The sequence below is a fragment of the Haemaphysalis longicornis genome, unplaced genomic scaffold (assembly GCF_048455015.1).
Source record: "Haemaphysalis longicornis isolate Haplotype H1 unplaced genomic scaffold, Haemaphysalis longicornis Haplotype H1 scaffold_9, whole genome shotgun sequence".
NCBI classification, from domain to species: domain Eukaryota; kingdom Metazoa; phylum Arthropoda; class Arachnida; order Ixodida; family Ixodidae; genus Haemaphysalis; species Haemaphysalis longicornis.
The window spans coordinates 41,307,616-41,333,469 of record NW_027526460.1 but is presented as its reverse complement, the minus strand read 5'-3'; the positions used below and the strand labels follow the sequence as shown (position 1 = coordinate 41,333,469).

At 48.7% G+C, this 25,854-nt stretch overlaps 1 protein-coding gene and 1 non-coding gene across 4 annotated transcripts in view; both read right to left on the bottom strand.

The window, feature by feature from the left end:
- Positions 1–25,854, bottom strand: part of LOC144152189 (uncharacterized) — a 648,411-nt gene that overhangs the window by 168,000 nt on the left and 454,557 nt on the right. The gene's annotated exons all lie outside the window — the stretch shown is intronic.
- Trnaa-ggc (transfer RNA alanine (anticodon GGC)) lies at positions 22,026–22,098 on the bottom strand. The gene has a single exon. It is a non-coding gene; the product is annotated as a tRNA-Ala (tRNA).

The window sequence follows — 25,854 nt, the reverse complement described above, 5'->3', positions numbered from 1 at the left end:
GGTATGATATGCGGTTTAAAAAGCCAATGTCTCCCAGGTAAGCAAAAAGGCGTTTACTTGGAATTAAGGGTTGATCAGCTAAAAACATCGAGGGATGAAGAGGAATCATGTGAGTGTAGAGTTCCCTGAAGTGCTTTTTCCTTGCCTTGTGAAAGTACCCACACTCAACTAAGACATGGCTGACGGATAGGCGATGTCCGCACCTGTCGCATTGTGGCGGTGGTTTGCCCTGCAGAAGGTGCGAGTGAGTAGCGTATGTATGGCCTATTCGTAATCTGCACATGTATACTTCCGTTGTTCTATTGTGTTTTTCTGTGTAATAGCTGCCTAATTGGGGTATTATAGTGTGGAGTTTGTTATCTGTCTGAGTGTCCCAGTGTTGCTGCCAGCGTTGTCGGATTGCCTTTCGAATGAATGGTTTCCAGTCAAGATAGGGAAGCTGCTGAACGTCGACGCTGCAGCGAAGAGCTGCCGCAGCGGCGCTCTGGTCTGCGAGTTCATTACCAGGAATGCCACTGTGTCCAGGCACCCAACACACGACTATGGCCTGTTTTAAAGCGTAGGCTGCCATTATCTCTTTAATTAACCTGTTCAGCACAATGTTCCTACTTGGTTTTCCATAATGCAGTGCTGTCACAACACTCAATGAGTCTGTGTATATAATGGATTGCTGTGTCTTTGTTTGTATTATGTGTTCTAGCGTAATTAATATAGCATGTGCCTCAGCCGTAAATATACTTGTGTTTCTGTTTAGTGTCCTTGTGCTGGCAAAGTTGGGACCGTGTGCAGCACATGCCACAGCAGTGGCAGTTTTGGAGGCATCTGTGTAAAAAGCAGTGTATGGGAATTTGTTTTGCAAGTGCGGGAAGTGTTGTCGGATGAGTTCTGCGGGTGAATGTTTTTTGTAAATTTCCTTGAACGACATGTCACAGGTGACAGGGCGCAGTTGCCAAGGCGGCATGAACTCAACGAAGTCAGCTTTGTAAGATTCTGATAAAATAACCCCAAGTTCCTCCGCATCCACCTTCACTCGGATAGAGAAAGGCAGAGGAAGCGACGGACGGCTCAAAAACAGCCTTTCGGACGCTTTGTTTTCAAGAATAGCATTTAGCGGATGACTATTTAAGGATGTTGCCCTTACGCAGTACAAAAGTGCCATGTATGTACGCTGGTGCTCTAAGCACCACTGATCCGTTTCTGCATAGAGGCTTTCAATAGGACTCGTCCGGAAAGCCCCGGACGCCAGGCGGAGCCCCAAGTGCAGCACTGCGTCCAGCATTTTTAGAGCTGTTTTTGAGCCAGATCCATACACTACACTTCCGTAGTCTATACGGGACCTGACAAGACTGTTAAAAACACGTAAAAGGCATGTTGTGTCTGCACCGTGTGACTGGCGGGAAAGGACTTTTAAGATGTTCATAGTCTTCATGCATTTCATTTTAAGTTGTTTAATGTGTGGGATGAATGTAAGTTTATCATCTAAAACTACTCCAAGAAACTTGTGTTCTCTTTTTACGGGTATGTCGACTCCCTTAAGTTGTATGGTTGGTTGCAGATGAATCCCACGCTTCCTGGAAAAGAGAACACAAGTGCTTTTCTGCGGATTCAGGATAAAACCACTTTTGTCTGCCCACTTGGCTAGTCTGTTCACAGCAACTTGGATCTGCCGTTCACAGATAGAGGAGTTGCATGACCTGAAGCTAATGTGAACGTCGTCTACATAGATTGAATAAAAATTGGTGGGTGGCAGTGCTCTCCCTAACGTATTCATTTTTACAATGAAAAGTGTGCAGCTAAGCACTCCACCCTGGGGAAGGCCATTTTCTTGTGTATACGTCCTGGATAACGCTGCACCAACTCGTACCCGGAATGTTCTATCTGATGAGTAGCTTTGCAGTGTGTTTAACATGTTTCCACAAATGCCGAAAGATTTAAGGTCATGCAGGATGCCGTACCACCAAGTGGTGTCATAGGCCTTTTCGATGTCAAAAAATACAGATATACAGTGTTGTTTATGGGCAAAAGCTTCTTTAACATAAGATTCAACAGCTATAAGATTGTCAGTTGTTGACCTGCCCAAGCGAAAGCCTGCCTGGCAGCTATCAAGGACACCGTGATATTCCAAGAAATAGATAAGCCGTCTACTGATCATCTTTTCAAAGAGCTTGCTCAAGCAGCTTGTCAAAGCAATAGGGCGATAGCTTGTCACAGAAGAGGCATCTTTCCACTCTTTCAATATAGCCAACACAATTGCCTCTTTCCAAGCATGAGGAAAGTACCCAGCACACCATATCTTGTTGTACAAGAAGAGAAGAGTATTGAGGGTATCTATGTGCAGGTGCTGAATCATTGTGTATGTTATTTTATCAGCTCCTGGCGCCGAAGCACGGCATGTGTTGAAGGCTACCATAAGTTCCTGCAGCGAAAAAGGAGAGTTATACCCATCATTAGATTTCTTGTGGTCACGAATAGGCTTTCTTTCAACAGATTCTTTGTATCGCAGGAATGTCTCAGTGTAGTGGGATGAGCTGGAAATATGTTCGAACTGCTGTCCCAGGGTGTTTGCTTGGTCTTCAAGTGTATCGCCAGTGGTCCTGACAAGAGGTGTGACATATGTTTTCTGCCCCTGCAGTTTCCGTATCCTGTTCCAAACTTTGCGCGCATCTGTATAGGAATTTATTGATGATAGAAAAGACCTTCAACTATCTGTTTTTGCCTGACGTCGGATTCGCCGTCCCATGGCTTTTGCGCGCTTGAAGGAAATTAGGTTTTCTGTAGTAGGATACCTGCGGAGGACCCCCCAGGCCTTATTCTGAGCATTTCTGGCCTTCTTGCAATCGTCATTCCACCAGGGCCTCTGAAGATTACGTGTGGTACCGGAGGTCTGGGGAATAGAAACGCTAGCAGCATCAAGTATATGTGCTGTGATGAAGAAGCACGCTTCATCAATACCTAAGTGTGTTATTGATGTGTAGGTAAGTTTCGACATCTCTTTAAACGTTGCCCAGTCGGCACCAGCTTCTTTAAACTTTTCATGTGAAGTGTAACTGTAGGGGCATTTTTCTAAATATCTGAGGGTGACTGGGAAGTGGTCGCTCCCATAGGGATTCGTATCCACTTCCCATTCGATGGACGGAAAAAGAACGGGGGAGCCTATAGCAAGATCAATGTGTGAATATGTGTGGTGTGCTGTATTGTAGTATGTCGGCTGCTTTTTGTTAAAGAGACAAGCTCCGGATGACAAGAGAAAGTTTTCTATCAAACGGCCCCGGGAATCTGTGCGTTCCGATCCCCATAGCGGGCTGTGCGCATTAAGGTCACCAACTAGTAAAAACGGTTCTGGCAGTTGGTCTATAAGGGACTCAAATTCGTAACTGGACAGACGATATTCAGGGGGAATGTACAGTGAGCAAATTGTTGTTAACTTATTGAAGATAATTGCCCGAACAGCAACCGCTTCTAGGCCGGCGCCCAAATGAATAGATTGACAAGGGACAGCTTTTTGTATAACTATTGCCACGCCACCAGAGCAGTGCGAGCAGCTGTCTCTGTCTTTTCTAAATACTGAGTATTGGTTTAGGAAGTTGGTATGCTTAGATTTCAAGTGAGTCTCTTGTAAACACAGGACAGTTGTTTGAGTTTTGTGTAGGATTTCATATATATCATCTAGGTTTTTAATTAATACTCTACAGTTCCACTGCGTAACTATTTGTGCTACCATAAATGTTTAAAGAAGATTTTGGCTGGTGAAGGCTAGGGATGGATGTATCACCTACCACACTCAGGTATGATCTGGGCCAGTGACACGGCAGGCTGCTGGCTTTTTTCCCCGCCCCGCCATGGAGCGCTGTTCTTTCACCGCCTTTGGCGCTGGCCGAGACGGTGTCATGTCTATGTCCTCGTCTGAGTGCTGGGACAGCGACGAGATGGAGTCCTTGCGGCCTCCGACACGGAATATGTTCAAAGTGGAGGAAGGATTCCCTCCCACCACCGTTTGTTGCGTGTTGGACGCAGAGGCAGTCGAAGGACCCGCCACATCTACATCCATGGCCACCTGAGGTCTGGTAGCCGGAAGAAGGGGACCAACGGCAGAGCCGTCACTCCTGGCGTTCGTGGCCGACGCAACACTTGCGGGTGCCACAGGTGTTGTGTCAGCTGGTTGGGCTGCCTTAGGCAGCACCTTGGGGGGCTGGGGCGGCACCAAGTCTGCTTCGCAGTACTGGGTGGCCGCAGTGACAAGACGCCGCTCCGCCCCCCGGCGACCTGCGTCGGCATACTTCGCAGAAGCAAAGGCGCTGAGCCTTTTACGCGCTTCTAGGTAAGAGATGTTCTCGCTGACTTTAAGATTGAGTATTTTCTTCTCAAGTTTGAATGTTTCACACGTCCTTGAGTACGCTGTGTGCGGGCCACTGCAGTTCTGATACTTAATCAAAGTGCTGTTGCAATTCTCTTTGGGGTGGTCGTGCTCTGAGCACTTTGCACACGTTAAACGCCCACGGCAGTTGTTAGTACTGTGCCCATAACGTTGGCACTTAAAGCACCGACGCGGGTTGGGGATATATGGTCGGACGGTACATCGAAGAAAGCCTGCATTCACAAATTCGGGTAAGGTACTGCGGTCAAAGGTTTGGTTTTGATTTCCTGATTTTCTCGACGCATAGTGATCCTCCTTACTGCAATGACGCCCTGGTCGCGCAGGCCCTCGAGGATGTCAGAGTCAGTTTCGTTGCAGAGATCAGATTCGGATATCACACCTTGGGATGTATTTAGCGTTCGGTGGGGAGTGACTTTGACTTTCAGGCCGCCAATGAGGGTTTGTTCAAGAAGCTTTTTTGATTGTGCCGGGTTGTTTACTTCTACAAGGATCTCTCCAGAGGTCAGTTTCTTGGCTTTGTAGTGTTTTCCCACAACACGTTCAATGCACTTAGCTATTAAGAAAACGGACGTAGATGTCACTGGCTTTGTATTGTCTTCGGATGCAATGATCAAGAACCGGGGAAAGTTGTCAGGTATTTGGAACGATAGGGGCCAGGGCAGGCAATGGGGGAAAGTTCGCGTAGGTGCGGCCCCTTTTGGGGGGCCGATCAGTGGGTTTAGAAAATTTTGAAAGAACCATGCAGCATGGAAAAAAAGCAGGGAACGGGGGTACTTCCTTCGCTCGGTTTACCCTGATGCCGAGAGAGGTCCCGGAGCTCCCTGCCTGGTAAACAGACAGGGAGCCCATCCGCCGGAGCTTGACCACGGCTCCGACAGGCACCGTTTCTGGTTTCTACCCTTCACCTTAAAACTCCTAGCCACGGTAGGATACAACGTGAGTATGGGGGCTCGGGGTCCGCGGTATCGCCAGTACCGTCACCAAGATTGCTCAAGGTGCCCCGTGCGGGTGCAGTGACTTTTCTTCATCGTGAGAGTGTAGCTATATCACAAGTATTTTGTGTTCATCCGTAATCTGGCATTCCGAACGAGTTCCTGGTTCGCATATTGTTTGGGCCTTACCTTAAAGACGAACCAAGCAACGTCAATTTGATACTTCAAGCTATGGGTACCCTTTGACGGCGTTAACGACGTTAGACCTCAAAGCATAACGTTAAGCCTAACGTTGTGCTGCGCCAGCAATTTGGCTGGCATTCTTATCACCACCATTTCTCCTTCAACCACATGACGCGCCACAGCCAATGGAGACGTTAGGCCGGCATATACCGGCGTTCCTATAGACACGTAATGGAATTTTTTGCGACCGGTTCCTGGCTGCATTTCGTAGTTATGTGGATATCGCCAAATCAGCCAAGTAGTGCCGGAGCGATGGTAACGCACTAAAGACCCAGTTAGCTCGTCCAGGAGTGCTGAAATTAAACTTCAGAGGTGCGCCCCAAGGGGAAGCGACCTACAGCGAGGACAGCTGTTGATGCGAGTGTATCATGATTCTCAAAGTGCAATGCGGCAAGTCCCGTAGCTGTAGCTTTACAACGAGAAATAAAAACCTCAGCGCGGGCAAGTGTCACGTGACCATACGTTGGTGCGAGCCCGGGGAAGATAACCATCCATATTATGCACTAGTAACGTACTGGCATTCCGACATTCCGTTCCCATGTGGACTGCCAGCCCGGAACTTCCATCGTGATGCATGCAGAACGGCAATTGACGGTGGTAATAGGCTGCGCCAGGCCCTAAAAACAGGCCTAAAAGATACGAGACCACCCTTATTTACGAGAAGAATGCGTTGAATTTATATAATAGGTTATGTTCACAGTAAAAAAAAAAAAAAAGCATGACTTCGAAAAATCTTATAAGTCCTGGGACTCGAACCCACGAACACCGCCAGAACACGCTGCTTTACACCAAGGGGAGGCCGAACAGCAAGTCATATCAGAACAACAACCCGCATATGTAACGAACAAGACAAGCGATAGGACCGCATTCAGCCTGCTGCGTGTTCTTTCTTGCCCTGTGTATAACACGCCATTTGTCCGATGCACTTTATGACTAAAGCAGTTACGGGCTGATTTTGCGGGAACACGTCCCGAGTCGATTAACGACAGCTTGTGCCGATGCAATTCCTACGCCTGTTTGCGATAGCCATAAAACCATGTTTCCCTCCAATAAATAATATAAAAATAAGGCGTGTCAAACCCAAAATGTCATTACGTACGAAGGGCAGGACATTGCAATTGTTGCGCCACATAAAATTTTGGGTGTGACTTTTTCGTCAAATCTCAGCTGGGACTCTCATATTTCGATCCTCTGTAAAAAGCTTTCCTCTGCAACCGGAGCGTTGTCAAGACTTCGGTCATTCCTTCCTCTTCAAGCGAAACTTAACGTATATCATGCTCTGTTTGCTTCGCATCTCGATTATTGCAGCTTAGTTTGGTCAACAACTTCTCAGGCAAATCTGACAAAAATTATCATGTTGCAGAAAAAAAGTATCCACCACATTGCAAACGTTCCATATTTGTTCCCAACACTAAATTTATTTCGCACTTTTAATGTTATTCCTGCTGATAAAATTTACTATTTCCGCTTACTGCGTTTGTACTATTTCTCACCTGGCATATCGCGGGATTTTGTAACTATTGCGACATCCTTAAAACAACACACTCATCCTGCACACACACGAAACACAGATTACTGGATGATACCTCGCTTTCGAACAAACTATAAATTACAAATGCTTCAGTGCAATCTTCCATTCATTTTAAATACATACAGGTGCGCTGATAATTTCACACTGAGGAGTCTGCGCGAATGCTTTGTGAACTTGGAGGACTCCATTCGTTGAGACCTGTGCTATCCTGTTTCTACAAATAGATCGTGTGTATGGTTACTCATGTAAAATTGGTATTGCTGTCAATATGTTTCGTATTGTTACAATGTAAGTGTTTGGTTCAACTGCAGTGTCGATATTAATTGCTGCGTTCCATGATATATAATTGTCCAGTATCGCCTACATGTCTTGTAATGGCCTCTGGGGCCCTGTCAAGCTGCGTAACGCAGCTTTTAGCCCTGTGAGCCTTTCCAGTTTGTTTCTGGAATAAAGATTTTTTTTTTTTGATTTTTCATTGAAATGCATTAGGCTGCAATAAATACCTGCTCGGCGTCAGCAGGTCTAAAATATCGCCACTACACGCTCTCATCTTTGTCCCGTGCACGACAGTACGACATTCGCAAGTGAAGTATTTATAGCAGCCGCGACCCAACCATTCGCCTAATCCTTCAAGAGATGAGGTGCTCCGATGTCAGACTCGTGTTCACCCTAATCTCGCCTTGCAAGCCTAGGCTTACGAAGAGGTATTCTCTCTGAGCAAGGCGTGCCCGCTCCGTGCAACGCGCACTTGGGGCTGTGATTGACGAGGGGAGCTCCAGAGGCCCGAGGGCGTACGCGAGCAATCGGCGAAGGCGACGAACAAAACCAGGAGCAAAAAAGCAAGTTAAAAATGCCTGAAAAAAAAAGGGGGGGGGATTATGTCAGCAAAGAAATGTAGGACACTTCGCACGCGGCTTCATTAAAGTCAACGAAAGAGAAAAAAAAGAAAAGCAGGGACGCGCAGATGGAACGCTCATAATACGAGGAAGAGTGTTGCGTGCGCCACGGGTCCCATATACCTGCTTTCCACGGGCGACGGCAAACAGGCAGCAGGCAAGCTCGCGAGCTCGCTTGCGCGCGCACGAGCGCCGAGAAGCGAGAATTGGAAAACGCCCTGAGCGCACACAAAGACCGTGCGCCGACGACGGCGGCGTTGAACGGGCAGCATGCGTGCAGGTAGGTATACGCTGCGGGCGCACCGGCGGAGAGCCCGGGCCGCCGTTTGTGCTCGTGCGTATGCACACGAGCTGCCGCGAAAAAAATGTGTCACGCTCGAGACCGAACGACCGGTCGACCAAGAGACGAGCTCCTCCGCGAAAAGAGGCAGGAAGAGGACGACGAACAAGTAAAAACGGGAATTCAGAACGATGGCCGCCCAGTGGTGAAACGGACACGTGAGAACGGCACTGCGAGGTGTATGGTATAGCAGCTGCCGTGGAGACGGAGTTTATGGATGTTTCGAGTTTTTTCACCTCTTTTTATAGCGAGCTGGACCGCAGTGAAGTGGGAAAAACTTCGTCTAAGGTTGATGAGACGTGAAGTACAATATAGCGTACAATAAGTACATTGAGACAATCCAGTAACCCGCCGCGGTGGCTTAGCGGCAAAGGCATTGTGCCGCTGAGCCCAAGGACGCGGGTTCGATCACGGCCGCGGTGGCTGCTTTCCGGGAGGAGGCGAAAAGCGAAAACCCCCGTGTGTCGAGATTTCGGTGCAAGTTAAAGATCCCAGGAGGTCAAAATTAACCCGGAGCTTTCTGCTACGGCGTGCCTCAGAACACAGGTGTGGCTTCGACACGCTGAACCTCAATCAATCAATCAATCAATCAATCAATCAATCAATCAATCAATCAATCAATCAATCAATCAATCAATCAATCAATCAATCAATCAATCAATCAATCAATCAATCAATCAATCAATCAATCAATCAATCAATCAATCAATCAATGAATCAATCAATCAATCAATCAATCAATCAATCAATCAATCAATCAATCAATCAATCAATCAATCAATCAATCAATCAATCGAGAAAATCCAGTAAAGGATACCCGACTATATAGAAGGAATTGCGGGTGTATCTATGAAAGTAACAGGCCCATGAAAAATCCCGGGCCATCTCCACTAACGTGAAACCTGGTGAGGGGTGAAGCTTGCAGTGTATAAGTGTATTCCTGGCGCTTTGGCGTTTTTGCCAAGGGAGATGAAACCGTCTGGGGTAGAGGTATACAGCTTTGTTGTAAAATTCTTGTGTTTTTGAAGCACGGAGCTCTCTAGCGCGAGGCGTAGACCAGTGTCCCGGTGTTTTTTAGTGCGGGTTTTGTTCCAGCCGGAGGCGTAAACGAGTTGCCCGGTGTTTCAGTACAGTAACTACATGAGAAGACGATTACGACGGCGACGACAGGAGACGCCAACAGCCCCAGCCCCTAAGGGGCTTCGCCCCTAGAAGAAGCACTGCAAAGCCGGCCTTCAAAGGAGACACCGAAAAATGAAATGCCATCAAGGACACAGCAGGTGGTGAAATCTGTGACAAGTATAGGGCCTGGCTCCGCCCGAAGAGAAGAGCTACCCACGGTCCCCATGAGAATCGCCGCGAGGACGTTCGTGAGCTGTCGCAATCGTATTACGACAGCTCACCAACGTCCTCGAGCACTAATGTTAGCCCAGGCGATCAAACTGTCCGTCAAAAGTCACCCGTTTTCCTGGAGCATCACTCGCAGCGTCGGTCGTTTGAACGCCAGAACCGGCACGCAACAGCAGCGTTGAATCGTCCGCTGGCGTTGAGATTGATGGCATCTGCATTCTTCGAATCCTAAACACAGGCAGCAGTACAGTAGAACTGAAAAATGATTCGATTGCTGGGCATAAACCAGGAAAAGTTGATAAAGTCTATTCAAAAGCAACCTAAAGCTGCAAAGTCGCTTTGGGACATTTTTTTTTTCCGCCGCCATCACAAGAACGACTTTGCGAACCACTGCGTCCCGTTCTCATGGGAAAGCGGCCACTGCAACGGTTACAGTAGTCGCGCTATAGTCTGGCCTATATTTAGGTCCTTCGGTGGCAGACCACCGAATTTTTCAGCCAGCCAGACCCCGCTTATTCTCAAGCAGCGAACGCGTAAATGCTCGTCTACTCCACGCGGGATTGGACCCAGGCGCGGAGGGAAGGCGACGGAGAAGCCAGTGGCACGGGAGGAACTGGACTGGCAGCGACAACGTCAATCATACACGGCACGTACGGTTCAGAAGCCAGCGAGACGGCTTTCAATTGCGAGCGGTGTGCACACATTTTCTGCCCGTGCGATGGCTGATCTAAAAGCGTCCCGTCAAGGGTTGGAAAAGAGCGGGGTTCGTGAGGAGAAGCTTGCGCGAGCCCTGTGCGTGCGAGACCGTGCTGCTCGGCAGCGTCTTCGCATTTACACGCTTTGGAGGACGGGAGGGAGGCCACGTTGTTCGGGCGTGAGAAGCGCTTCGCGCGGAGCGTCGCGAGATGCATGCCGCGTCAACAAAGCGACACCGCATGGCGCTGTCGCATGACAATGTCCGTGTCCGAAGGCGTCGGAGTGCGTGCTTCGACGGCTGAATAATGTATACGTGGCCGGAGTTGCGTCCGACTTTTCCCGTCGCGCGGACATACATTCGGGAACGTCGCGCAGGCTCGGTGCAGCGCTTATTGCAGCTTTGATGTGAAAACTGGACAGTGCGTAGCTGTCGAAACGCATCCCTTGTCCTTACCGCGAAATTATAATTTTTTTTTGTTCCGCCGTCGACATAGTGCCAGGACTGCGTGTGAACGTTCGTGTTTGACCGTACGCAGTTAGTTTACTTGGAATACAGGGTATCTTTGTGGCAGTATCACATACACGCAACTGGTATTATAGACCAGAAGTTTTGGCGTTCATATGTGTGTTCCTTTCCCTTTTGCGTGCGTGTGTGAGAGCGTGTCTGTGCGTGTGTGTGCGTGTGCGTGTGCGTGCGCGTGCATGTGTGCGTGTGTGTGCGTGTGGGCGTCTGCGTGTGTGTGTGTGAGTGTGTGTGTGTGTGTGTCTGTGCGTGCGTGTGCGTGCGCGCGCATGTGTGTGCGCGCGTGTCACGATCCCGCTTGACTTGAGATCCACACACACACGCACGCACACACACGCGCGCACACACGCGCTCACACACGCACGCACGCACGCATATATATCTCTAACGGAATATTTATGTCGAGGAACAGACATCGACACAAATACATAAATTACCCAAAAATGCTTTCTACGTTGAGAACAATGCCTCGTGCGTCCAAGAGAACCGGTGTACGTGACTCGTCATCATCCGTCAGAGAAGACCCGCAGGTGAACGAGCTCCGACCATGCATATTTTCACTGGCTCGGCTTATCTCCCGCAATAATTTCAGGCCACGAGGGCAGATAAGCTAGCGCTTGTGTAATGATGACAAATCGACGCCTCGTTTGGCCACTCAGTCACCTTCTCTGCGACCTGTTTTCGCTACGTTGCTCGGACGCTTCAACATTTATTACGGTTTTTTTAAATGCTGGGATCATAACTGGGCCACTTATTAACCGACTCTGCCCGTAGCGGAGGGGCGGACGCAGACGCTCTCTGTATTCCTCGTATACGCTATACGACTGGTTGACATAAGAGTTCGCCATTGAAGTATGTATTTCTACGCACCTATGAATTTATAAATATTACTTCACACTCGTAGTGAATTTGTATATACCATCATTAACCCCGTACCTCACACCAAAGGCGCTGTAAATAATCTTACAACATCAGCCACCTTGTTGAGAAAAAAATCTGCGAAAGCCCATTTATTATTATTTTTTTTTCACTCTGTTTAATGTGTCTGCTCGCTTCCGGGGAAAACTACGAAACTACGCTCGTACTGACATTACAAAGGCTTTCCACCGCATCTCTATCATACTTCTTCTATCCTGGAGGGGGGGGGGGGGGGGGTTGGATCAGAAAACAATTATTGAGGCTAAAAGTGGGTAGGGTTTATTTTTTACGAATCTCGCTTAGAATGCTAATATGCTGGTTATTCAGGAAAATGAGTAGGGGTGCTCCGGCTTATCAAGTGCCTCTCTTCCGCACCAACATTGTAATGTCACAAAACTATCAATGGGATATACAAAAAAAAAGGACCCCGCAACACTAGCTTTCAACCCGCCGCGGTGGCTCAGTGGCTAAGGCGTTGCGCTGCTGAGCACGAGGTCGCGGGTTCGATTCCCGGCCCCGGCGGCCACTTTTCTGATGGAGGCGAAAAGCAAAAACGCCCGTGCGTACGAGATTTCGGCGCACGTTAAAGATCCCCAGGTGGTCAAAATTAATCCGGAGCCCTCCACTACGGCGCGCCTCATCGCCTGCGTTGCGTCGGCGCGTTAAACCCCACAATCAATCAATCAATCAACACTAGCTTTAAACTTTTTTTTTTTCGAAAACGCAAATGCTTTCAGAATGTAGTCAACAAGCACATCCAGCACTTAGACTAAAGGCTCCCAAGTACCCCAGCCACATATTACTGCTTCACGCCAATCTTGATAATATAGAAACTTGATCCAAAATACTTTTCCCTCTTTCTTGGTCTGGGCATTAGTTCCATGTTCTAATGACGTCACTCGAGCGATGCCACGGCTATTGGCCGGCTTCATCTCGGCTGCAGCAATGAACGTATTCAACAGACACTTAAAAGAAAGTCGCAACAAAAGCAATGCAGCAAGAGGAAGACGTATCTGCTGCGACGATTGAATCTCGGAGTGCTGCTCTGGGCTGACGATAGTCATTATAGCTTTCCCAGTGCTTCCAGAAACGAAGGAAAGAGTCAGAGCGTAGTGTTGCAGAGTCCCTTTAAGCCCCAAATAGGGGTCTCAGGTTTCAAATCGGAGATTCACGTCCCAAGCGGTGAGTCATTCAGCCATTGGTTTGTAGAGGGACAAAGAGTGGTGGCGTGGTACCGTATAATTATTAAACCAATGAAGTGCCACTTCATTGGTTTAAACCAATGAAGTGCCTCTAAACACTCTATCGCTTGAATAGTGGTATCGCATTCTGTGCTCTAATTACGCTGGATAAGGCGGCACTGTGGGTCTGAGGAATCAATAGGGGGCAGCATCTGCTCCCCTTCATCTCAGTTATGGGGATTAATACTCCTGAATAAACTATAGGAGTGGATTGAGGAGTGCTTGTGTATGTTCGTCTGTTTATGAGCACACCTGCCACCCCAGTTTGTGTCCTACCAGTTTCTTGCAAAAAGAAATTTAAAGAAATGAACTGTCGACTTCGTGGTGAGACGCACGAATTGGACGGTGAACTGCGCAAGTGTTTTCATGTCGTATACAAAATCCTACGTTTCTACCGCCGAAATCCCCCTCTCCCGTTACAAAGGCGCACCGATGTTTCTATATCTGAAATTGCGTTCGCGGTCAGCGCCATTGTGCCAGCGAATGTATCTCTAAAACACTACATAACCTAATCTGTGGTGGATTTGTTCTTGATGGTATAAGCGAGGAAGGGGCACGGGCTCTAACTGTCTTGTCCTGTTAGAGAAGAACAAAAAATAACAATAAGGTGTCGGCAATCGCCTGTCGCTCAAAGGGAGAATAGGGAAGCTTGGCACGCCGTCTCTGATAAGGCGCATATTCGCAGCATTTCGACCGCTCCTTTATCAGGTCTCCCAAGACATAAGCGTACACACCCGTCATCACCATGAACATTCCACTGCAACAGCTACCTTCGTGAACAAGAGGAACAGACAAGAGGAACAGACCGATCGCCCCGGGCACACAAACTAGCCAAGGGGTTAATAACGCTAACACTAGCCTGCACCATCGTAGCTCGAAAAATGGTGAAAAAAGGACGTCCCCTCTCATCAATAAACTTGTGCGCTCCATGCTTACAAGCACCTTATCTTCACACGCACAGAGAATCGCTTCCGTGTGATGCAGACTAATGTTTAACGAATGCTCGAAGAGGCGAGTGGTATCTGATATAAGTGTGTAAATTATAGCAGGCACTAGGAAATACTTTTCCCGCGCAATCTGACACTCGAATGACGTCACGGAGGCTTAAAATGTGCAGCAAAGACCCTGCACCGGTGAGCATCGGTGACACCGGCGCGAGAAGAGATGTCAAAAGAGTTCGACGGCGGGGCGCTAAAGGGTTGACCGATTAGCATCTGCGACTCACTCTTTCCCCTTCGCCGCAAAAAAGGATTACTGCGGAGCATCCAAAGGCACAATACAAGCAAACAGAACGGAATAAAAATCTGGCCCTGTCGGGCGACGTGGCATGGGTCACGCACGCACAGGCTTTTTTTTTTTTTCATCGGGTTTGTCGCAGCAATCGAAGAATTCCGACGAAGAACTGCCGGAGAATTCCGCACCCCAGAGATGCCGAAAGCCGCTGGACAGTGCTTTAGAAAAATAAAAGTAGCAGAGAAAAAGAACTCTGAGCGTACGAGACCGGATTCCTAAGAAGCGTGTTGCTGTATACCTCAAAGACCACCGGCAAGTAAGTTGCCTTCTTAGCGCCTTCTGGCCACGGGACAATCTCGACGTGGCCCGCTCGTGCGATGGTTTCAAGAAAGGATTCGTTCGACCATGTACGTATGTGGTTAGTGCGTGCGTTAGTAGCTGGTTTTCAGACAGCACACACTCTATACAAGAGCAGACTTTAATGTGTGAAACGAGCGATAAGCTACATGCTCGATTCTGCCAGTGTTGTTGGCACAGGTAGCATATATACGAAGGTTCCCGACCAGTCGCCTTCACCTGACAGGGCGTACACGCTTGGGTCATGGCCACAGGGGGTAAAAAGGACGTTGTCGGAGCGGCACTGCCTCTAAACGCACAATACACTTACACAAGCATCAATACGCCAGAGAATAGAGGGTGGTACCACCGCCACTCTTTAGCTCAACTGGTACCGGATTGGATGTTATCCGAAGGGTGTGTATTCGAACCCTTACAGCAGCGAGTGTTTTTCGTAAGGGTCGTAAGAAGCTCTGAACGCCTAAAACGCACAGGGGACTGTAGTCAACGGCAGGACAATATAACTTCGAGCTTCATACGAAGACCAGCACTGTGGGACTTAAGACGACACGCGAGGAGCTCACTAGGGCCGTCATGTCAGGGCCTTTTCTTTTTTTGCATTAGAAGCCGCAAGCTCTGACCATATTGCCAGCTCAACGTGTATTAAGAAAACAGGCTCCTCCCATCTTGCTAAGTGTACGGTCGTCTGGAGGGCGTGGCTCCTATATGCGAGGAGAAGTAAGGAAGGGGGGTGGCACAGTACGTTTACGGCGCACCGAAACGAAGGAGAGGACGCTATTTCACCACGACAAAGGCGACCTCCTTCAAGAGACGGCGTGCCATCGTTTTGCTGTCCCTTCCTTTTTCTTGACGGAGCTATGTGGCCCCACTCCCCTTCCGATCGGTCTCTCTGGTCGCCGATATATTTCAGTCCGCAGAGCGCGAGCGCGTCGCATCATTTGGCTTCGGGCGAAGACCTTGAACAACGAGTCTTGCTGCCCATGCCCGAAACCACCGAGCTGCTGTCGCCTTTCTTCTCGAAGCGCGCTCTCCGTGACGCCCGTGGAATTTCTCCATTATTTTGGCTGCGCAGTTTCCGAGAACGCGGGCTGGCCGCTCTGCCATTCGTAAACAAGTCGCTCCAGCGCCGCCCATGTATCGGTGACAGAATGCGTGGCTCTCGCTGTCATGTTTCCCGCAGATGACGCTTAATCGCCTCCGAGCTGTCGATAGCTGTTTAGCGTCCACGTCGTTTGCTGCACAGCACGCCACCCCGCGGCACAAAAGGCTACGTGGAATACCCCGCTCCCCGTGGTCCCTCCCACCCTTTTCAAGGTTGACTTCCAAGGTCTTCGCATCAACGCAACAACGAATGATGTAAAAAAGAATGTCGAGGATTCGCAGTTCAGGTGTGCTTTCCAGAGATTGGATCATGTACTTGCAGTCAAGGATAGTTTACGCTGAGACGCCGGCATTGTAACTGAACATTTTTTTTATGTGCCGCGGCCCTACCCTGGGAAGGTAAACTAATGACAAGACACGGCAACGCACTGACCCGCATGTTTAAAATTACTATAACGGACGGTGATCGCAGGTTGGTTGCAACGGAAGTATATTTCGGTTGCCGGTCCGGCGTTTTCAGCTTTTGGCGTTATAGACACGGAAAGCTTAAAGTAAAGTAAGATTAAGGTTCACGGGCACGAATTAAATACAAAAAAGCCACGGATACATTTGCAGCGAATTGCACCGTCCCTCTCTATAGAAGGGGCAGGAGAGGGTACAATGACGTGACACCTTTAAAGGGACCCTGAAACTCTGCAAAAAAAAAAATATCAAAGCCCATTTCCTAAGAGAAAGATCGATGGTTATAACGCGAAGCTTTCTCACATGCAACCTGAGTAAAAGTCAAAGTCCAAAATTCAATATGCTTCGACCGTGTCAGAATGGCGCGATCGATACACGTCGGCTTCATAACGCGAGGGACACAGGTTCGATTCCGACCGCGGGAAGCGTTTTTATCTTGAGGCGCTTGATGTGCCTTCGTTTATCAGCATCCTCGTTTTGTGAAACCCACTTTGTAAAGTTGGTTTTCCTGAAGTGCGTTCTGGCGTGACATCGAACACCATCAGTGAGGCATGGAAAGCTCCACTTTAAAGGGACCCTGAAACACTTTCGATAAACGCTTTCACTCTTTCCTTCGCGTCTGGAAGCACTGCGAAGGCAACAGTTATCGCCAGCCCGGAGCGGCACTGCGCGATTTGCTCGTCGCACCGGATAAGCCTTCCGTTTCTGCTTTGTTTTTGTGGCTCTATTTTTAAAGTTGCTATCGAAAAGCGTTCATTGCTGCAGCTGAAGGAAAACGGGCCAACAGCCGCTACATGGCCTCAGTGACGTAATTCGAGCCGTCGACGAACGTCAAGACCGGGAAAGAGAAAATTCTTTTGAGGGAGTTCGCAAGTTATCTGATGGGCCTAGAGCAGTAAATATTGGCTGAGGTGCTTTGCGACCCCCTATAAGTACTGGGTGTGCTGGGTGACTACGTTCTGCAAGCATTTAAGATTTCAAAGCAAGTTGAACAAAGTGTTGCAGGGTCCCTTTAATAAACGCTTTCGCTATTTCCTTTGTGCCCGGAAGCACTGCGAAAGACAGAGTTATCGCCAGCAGGGAGCGGCACTGCGTGACTTGCTCGTCGCGACCGCCCAGCAGTTAAAACCCCGGCGCACGTTTGTCACGCCAAAAATACCCACTTAGAGAGATTGGCCAAGATTGGCAAAAAAAAAAAAAAGAACTCCAGCGTATCGGGGCAGCACTTTCGCTATCGCAATCACACTGATCGCGTCACTAGATCCGCTCACGATATAAGGCTTCGCGTTCGCCATTCGCATGCGTCTTTTAAAGCTGCAGAAGGTCGTGCTCTCCTGGTTGCTCAATTTATGCAAACAATTTTTGTCCAGCAGTCAAACCGGTTGCGATGCACCGCACTCCTCATTTTGAACATGCTGAAGATTAGCGTAGATGAGCTACTACGCGTACTTCATTGTTATTTTCAGTTTACTTAAACTTCGTAATGAAAAGATAAAGCACTATATTCTTTGACATCCAGTCATGCAAGTCGGTTGGGATGTGATTCCCAGTATACATGTCAGAGTGGATGTTCTCTTTTGTGTGTGACGGCAAGGGCCCAGAAATAGCATAGTACGTGGCTTTACCAGAAAGTACCCACGGCGGTGACTACACGACGAACGGATTCTGAGAGTTGAACTTTTGGGGGCATCAAAACTTACGTTGACATTTTGACCACTCACTCAATTCCGCTTGGCGTTCCAGCGTTCACACTTACCTAGAACAGAAAGAAAGAACAAGAAAATATTATTGCCAGCAGCTTAATAAGACGACAGTTAGACAGGAGAGAAAGTAAATCAAACGCTCCCCTGAGCTTTTCAAAATAGTATATTGCGCGAAGATGTAGAGGCTATACAGCGCATCAGAAAGAAACGAGAATGGGAGAACAAACAAAAGTACAAGGCCTGGTGTATATCTCGTAATGCGCCGTTATGCGGCGTGGTTTCTTCATATCATGCGAAACTATGCGTACCAGTGTATGCGCATTTTCGGTTAAGATAATAAATGCAGGAATGCGCACTCCGCAGCTTTTTTTCGCCAATCAGTGAGGCTATCCGTGCTCAGGAGCAGAGGAATGAAAGAACCAGACGCTGAAACTAGAAATTCTTTAGCACGCAAACCCACCGTTGCCGAAATATTCGATTGCGAGGCCAAAGTTGACTCTTTTCTCACTCTTTTGTTTTTTGTCCTTCCTTGCTTTGTTCACTGCTAAGTACACTAGAGCTCTGAACAAATGACAGGAAATGATCTTATGCAAATGAAGCCCTTATTGGTCCAAGTGCTGAGAGGCAAGGTAGACCACCCACATTTAACAGCAGTTGAACCCATTCGACGCTGTCAATATAGCTCGTTGAGGTTATTACTAAGCACGCGTAAGAAAATTTAACAGTGCACTGTGCGGTCCGTCACGACACAACACTACAATGCCCCCCCACCCCCCCTCCTCCAACATACGGAAGATTGACCGTCATTCGATGCACACCAAGCACATGCTTACTTTGAACGCTGATAACATCGACATACTGGCGCGAATAGTTACTTTGTGACAGGCGAAACGAAGCGAGTAAGAATGCTTCACCAAATCGTGGTTCATAATATTACGGGAGGCACCAACTTAAACTTACATTAAGCTTGGGCCAACTTAAGTTTAGTGACAACCGTGAGCTGCTTGACGATTTTTTTGTAGCCTGTCTTTGTCACTTTGTCAATCCGCGCATCCTCATTCGCATAAAACATAGCTTCGAAGTCTGTTTTCAACGTTATGCGCTCGCTAAACAGGCATTTAATAATACATGTAATCAAAACCTCTCAGGGGACGTCCCGGCCCGACCGCGTTTCAAATTAGCCGCGGTAATTAAGTTCGTGCCCGCAAGGGGAGGAGCAGGCCAACCTTCTCGAATAACCCGTCTTCTTTCAGATCACTGCCACCTCGGAGCAGAGGGCGCTTGCATCTGACTATGTTTAATTTCTCTTTCCAACCCACTCTGGGCTCTCCCCCATCTTGTCATCCCTGCACGGTTGTTGACAGATGGGAGCACGATAAGGCGTTCCTCCCCCCACTTCCGTTCACCTTCTCTACTCCCCCCTTACGTGAGGGAACCACATTCGCTCAAATAAAGTGAGAAGCTAGCGTGATGCAGCGAGAGGGTTAGAGGGGAAAGCTAATGTAGGACTACAAGCTAGCGGCAAGACGTACCACCAAATTACCCTTGTGATGTACAACAAGGCCTAAACCTTGCACCACCGCCACAGGCAATCATACGGATGAGCGCGATTATTACGTATACATAGAAGGAGCCATCTCATTTCGGCTCCTGCCGGACTAATCGGCCCGCCGATTCGAGGCTGCGATAGGGGTGGGACTGCCCCATTCACATCCTGCACGCGTGGCCGATACGAGCCCTCGATTGCGCGGTCCAGTCGCAGTTTCACTGCAGGCGAAAAGTCCTTTAGAGAATGGCGGCAGGGATACGGCCTGTTTACCATAGCAGGGGGTTGGAGGGGGGTGGGGGTCTTAATTCATGGAGGAAAATTAAGTGGGAGTGGGCAGAAACTATAAGTGACTTCATTGACGACACAAGAACGAAGCCAAAAGGGGAATATCATGTAACAGGTTATGCGGCGTACGTCGCAAGATCCGCCTTAGCGAGGAGCTCGAATTGGGTTAAGAAGGTATGAGGTAATGTGGCACAAGTGCGCGCATTAAGTAATCATGCCTCGCTGAGGGTAGCAGCTTGTGCAGCGCAAATAACGGCCTCTATGGTTTTGTTTGTATATAAGGCTCTACAAAGCGGCGACAACGGAATTAGTCTTTAAGGATATCAGCCGATGCGCCGACAGATATTCGTACTGTACCAGCCCTTACACATCTTTTTGAAATTCGGGCTTCCGTTTAGCTCTTCATGATAAGGCTCTGCATAAATAATACGGGTCAGGAGTATACATTGTTTACGAGAAAAAAAACTGGCGCAGCTTGCAATAGTGGTGCAAGGCTGGAGAAACTGCGGAGCTGGCGGCCCCTCTCCCTTCGTGGAAGATCCGACTGTTGCACCTCCCAGGGATTTCCGAACTCGCCGCTTAATGTCCTCCATGACTGGCAGGCCCGGATCGTTTTGTCCGCAGCCTTTCACATCTCCCCCGCAGTGGACCGCGTTAGCACGCGCTAGAACCCGCGGCAACCGGCTTCGCAAACTCGGCGTATGTAGCGCAAACTCGGCGTCTGTGCTCCCCACTTCAGGCGCGAACGCGCGTGAACTGGCGAGAAGAACAGCACGCGAGAGATCATGCCACGAAGGCTGGGCAGAGTGTTCTCGAAGGTCGAGCTGGCCGACGCCGAGCGCTCCTCACGAGGCGCACGCTCACGTGCGCTCGGCTGGGGGGAGTTTTCTGGTAACGCTCAGCGGCGGGACTAACACGTTAAACAGCTCTGCTGTAAAAAAAATATAACAGACCCGCTCGCAAGATTTAATTGTTGAAGGGAATCATAATAAATGACATTTGCTATTTACGTTTGTCCAAACAGATGTGTTTGATAAAAGGTAGCTCGCAACGATGCCTTCTAATAAGCGGACTCAACCAATTGATAGCGGCTGTCACATATATACCTCAGAATGTGCCTCTTTTTTAGATGGAGGCGAAGACCGAACACGCCCGCGTGTCGAGATTTCGGCGTGCATTAAAGATTTACAGGCAGTCAAAATTAATCCGGAGCCCTCCACTACACCGTGCCTCATAACCCAGGTGTAGCCTCTGCGCGTAAAAAGAGCCATAATTTAAATAAAATGTATCTTCTGAGTTCCAAATGTATTCAATTGCGATTGTATGCGTTTAAAGGAATGGGGGCGTCCCAGCCAAGTATCTTAAATTCCCTTAGCATAGGCACCACAAATTTATGTACCTGCATACCTCATAGAGGCGATATACATCCGCTACGTCAACTCAAATGTATAGTAACTCCCATTTTGGGTATTATTAGAACAAACGAAGAAACATTAAAACAACCTGCGAGCATGACATGTCGCAAAGGTATACATGCGTGCATGACGGCTGCAACACCATTACGCTGATTACTGCAGATCGACGCCAAGCACCACGCGCCGCACACTGCAAAACATGTTTTGCGAGACAAAAAAAAAAAAAAAGCTTCTTTTTGTTTTTCTTGAAGAGTAGAAACGCAACACCTCAGTGACTGCAAAAATAATACAGGTCGCCGCAAAAAGAGCGAATTTAGGCGGACATATCGAGACACGAACCTCGAAGAGACAGCCGGGCAGTGCTGGCAAAAGGCGTTCGGTAACCGCGGGTTCGTTGTCGCCCACCACGGCTGGCCGGTGGTGGCCTCGTTCTCGGGGTTAACGGAACGGGCGTGTAATCGGCCCGTGAAGCGGGGCGGCGCCGGGTCATTCGGCCCCTGGGCTACTGCGGCCGCTCGGAGCTCCTTTTTCGCGCCACCGTGATACGCGCTCATCACGTGGCGCTATTGTGTGTGCCTGGACATGCCGATAATTGACGATACCGTCACTCAAGTGAAGGTTGAAGTTGCCATATCAGGGTTGCGACAAAGCGGCGCTATCACTCTGCCGAGGCCGCAGACCTAAATGGCAAAAGATAATATATATATATATATATATATATAGCGATTCAGAATAGGAAATGAGGGGCGCGTAGAAATAACACGGAAATAAGGGTTGGCAGTCAAGAAAACCTCGGAAAGCAAAAGGGAGGATGTGGTAGGTCATTGAAACAGATAAAGGATTTGGAAAGATAGAAAGAAAGTGGAGAAAAAACTCCCGCCAGGTGGGATCTGAACCCACGACCTCCAGAATGCCGGTCTGGTGCGATAACCACTACGCTACCGGCGGGGATATTTTCCCCTCCACTTTCTGGGGTATTCATGTCAATGTAATTTTTTTTTCCTGTGCTTGGGGGTGGTAGCCAGTGCCACTACGACTTCTCTGGGTGAAGGGGACCTTCTTTTTAATCCCCGGGCCGTGATTCGAGTGCCTACGACATGTCGAGAGTGGTCGACCAGCGTTGAATTAAGCTCCCTATGGCACCTTTACTCGAGTCACGGCCCGGGGCTTAAAAAGAAGGTCCCCTTCACCCCGAGAAGTCGGAGTGGCGCTGGCTACCACCTTCTAGCACAGGAAAAAAAAATTACATTGACATGAATACCCCAGAAAGTGGAGGGGAAGATAGCCCCGCCGGTAGCGTAGTGGTCATCGCACCAGACCGGTATTCTGGAGGTCGTGGGATCGGATCCCACCTGGCGGGCATTTTTTCTCCAATTTATTTATTTAAAATACCTTACAGGACCCTGTTCAGGGCATTGAGTAAGGGGGGTAACAAAGGAAAAAGTTACAGATCAATCATTTCTTTCTATCTTTCCAAATCCTCACTGTGAAACACGCAATGTGGGAAAGCCAGCTTACAAAGACCATGCTTACACCGATCTTTTTAATGATGGCTTCACCGCTCACCACAAGTGCATTAATAGAAAGACGTCTTTCCAGGGTCAATATGCGCCATCATATCGAAATATGGAGGCCCTGGGACCTTTTTTCTATTTTTATGAATTTTTTTTTTCATTCGCAGAAAATTGTTGGTCTATGGTCGGTCTGTAGCCAGAAACGATCTGCTGGACCCTAGCCATCGTTAATTTCGCTGTAAAACTGGAGGACCCGGCGTACGAAATGTCGCCTAGTAATCCAGCGCCCGTTTAGGAAAAGAATGCCCCAAAAGGCATGCGGGGCGGCTCTCCCCCGAAGTTGTAAAATGTGTTCTTTCAGTATTCGGGGTTCTGCAATTCGGCTCCCGCGGCATTGTAGGCACTGACCCAGAATTATGGTCCCCGAAAAAAAATTATTACGGCGCTTGCGGGCTGCAGATATTCACTTTGAAAATGTACGGCCTGGCCTCAACTCCTCGTACTGAACACGAATTTTGACGGCAGAAATTTTAATCCGCGTATGATGGGGGAATCGTATGCGATTCCTATACCAGCTCGACGGCTCAGGGCACGACGACACTCAGGGGCCCCGGAAAGGGGGTTCGGGTGTAGGCAGGGGGAGCTGGAGCGCCCCCCCCCCCCCTTTACTTGCTGTCGAAAAAAAGGGGTTCAGACCCCCCTTCTGGTACTGACACAGTGAGACAAGCCATGGCTTCAAAAAATAAGGGGGTTCAAAAGGGTAACCGTAGGATGGTCAAAATTGCGAAGCCTAATATAAGTGGGGCATTTTGCCATAACACGTCCCGTCTGCCAAGGACTTTGCCCATACGCCTAGCTTTTTTACAGATTGTTACTGACACATTGCTATCATTAGAGCCTTGCTGTTCATGTGAGGGGGAATAAATTCTCTCCTTCACAAAATTCCAGTCACGATGTCGATTGAATCACGCGTACCAGCTTGAAAGTGCATTTCGAGTGCCACGCAGAGGGTACGATTGCTCTTCTCGACTAAACCAAGAACTGCCTTGACCATTACATTGTGTAGAATCCATGAAGTGAAAAACTAAACACTGAAAAAGTCAATTCTGACCTTCGCGATAAAACTGTTTAGATGCTGAAAGAAAACAGGGAACTGTACACTGGTTTCTAGGAACACGAAATGCAAAAGGAAAATGCGAAATGCTGGCACTCATCAAATTTGAGTGGCAGAAAAATGGGAAAAGAGAAAAAGGTGTCCTCAAGCTCCAAAACGTCATCATCATCAGCGCCATCATCATCATCAGCGGTTGTCCTCACACCCCATGAAAACATTCCGAAGCTTCTGACGAGATTGCTTATAAAGCGAACATGTTTGATATGACTGCCACTTGTTTCTTACCGCGCGCCTCCACTGGACGCGGAGGTGAACAGCGGGGCTAACAACAGCGCAGTGTATACACGTGACTGAACAGGGTCCAAAGACAAACTGATGAGGACGGCGCCGATGATACGACGGCAGAGACAGCCTTGAGAAGGTCGCAGGAATAGGAGGGTAAGGACGCTCTATCTTGTTGGCCACATTTTTGTCGCTCCAAACAGGGCTTCCCTATAAAAGGTAGATAAGAACGTGGCCAGGGCGCCACGTGCCAGAGGCGCATCGATCACCCTCAGCGCTTTGTTTATTTGGGCGAGGTCAGAGAGGCAGTCGAGTTATCTATGCAGCTTCGTTAGAGCGGGAATGCGGAGGTGGCTATCGTGGGCAGCCAAGTGCCGACAAAGCCATTCTATAAAAAGCATTTCTTGTATCTCTGCTGCCTTGACCGATGGAGCATCCCTTCATCTTCGGATATCTTTTACGTCTTGAGCAATTAGTGCAGCATCACCTGAATGATCTTCTTTTCGTAAATTGCATCGGGGTGATATAGCGCAGCTTTTAATTGTACGTAGCAATTCCGTCTATTTTGTCTGCCTGTTGTTGCCTCACCTCTGTGTTCTCTGTTTTGTTCATGCTTTTAAGTAGCGGATTTGTGATTATTCCGGCTACGTCGTTCCATGGAGGAAGAGGTTCTAGTATGCTAGTATGGAGCAGGTACCACGCATAAAACATGCGAAACAGAAAGAGTACTTATCCTGACTTGCAGCCAAGGAGCCGTGAGGGCCTGCAGGGACCCTAACCCCCGCAACCCGAGAACGTTGTAACGTCGCAATTACTGATTACACGAATAAACACAAACGTTCGTGCACACTACAGTCGCTACCCAGGGGTGCTTCGACATCAAGGTCAAATAAATGGAGAACAAACACGCTCGCCCGAGAATGTCTTCATCGGCCTCCTCAACACAAAAGTTGGTATTAACCACTAAATGGGTGCGCATTAATATTTAAATGCTGAGACAGCATGAAAACGCATTGAAAACCAGTGTGATCCCCCGGCTTTGGTGCAGCGGCCGCGAACGGCACGAGGTGTCTTCTCTTGTGCCGCCGATCACAGACGAACTAATTAAGGTTCTATATTTCATGAAATCGAAGTTGTGCATAATATGGGTTAAACTGCACAATGCAGCCGCGAATAAGTTTTCGACTAACTCATTCCAGTGTCCCTATAAGGTGTCCGGCGAGCATGCGCGGTCTCAAACGCGACCAATGTAGAGCATGGCGCACGTGCTGTCCCCCCAAAGCCGCCGCGCTGTCTCGCGAGAAAGTATTGGTTTTCTCGGAGTGCACGTATGAGGGCAGCGCAGGCCAGTCAAACAAGCCGCCGGCTGTGACAAACGATCACCGGCTCCCAGCACGGGGCCAACTAATCGCGACGGGACACCACGGTTCTTCGAGGGGAACGCCTCTGCGCGGCTGAAGTGAACGTCGGGTCGTATTATCTGCGCCTGGAAGTCCGGCGCACGTTCGAGAAACATCCCACAGTTCGTGCGCCAGCACAGCCGCAACACGTTCGACGTGAGTTGAAGATACAACGAGCGAAGGGTTCGAATCTTCCCTAACCATGTATAGTATACCAAAGTGCCTTGCAGAGTCGCGTAAAGCTTGAGTACTCGACGTGTGGCATCAGTTCTTGTACGCACTCCCTTCCTTTCGTTTTATCAAATTTCCGAACCCGACCGGTAATACGTCGTGCGATTATGGCATCTCCATTTTAGTGGACTGTTGAAATGCAATGAAGGTTGGAATAAGAGTG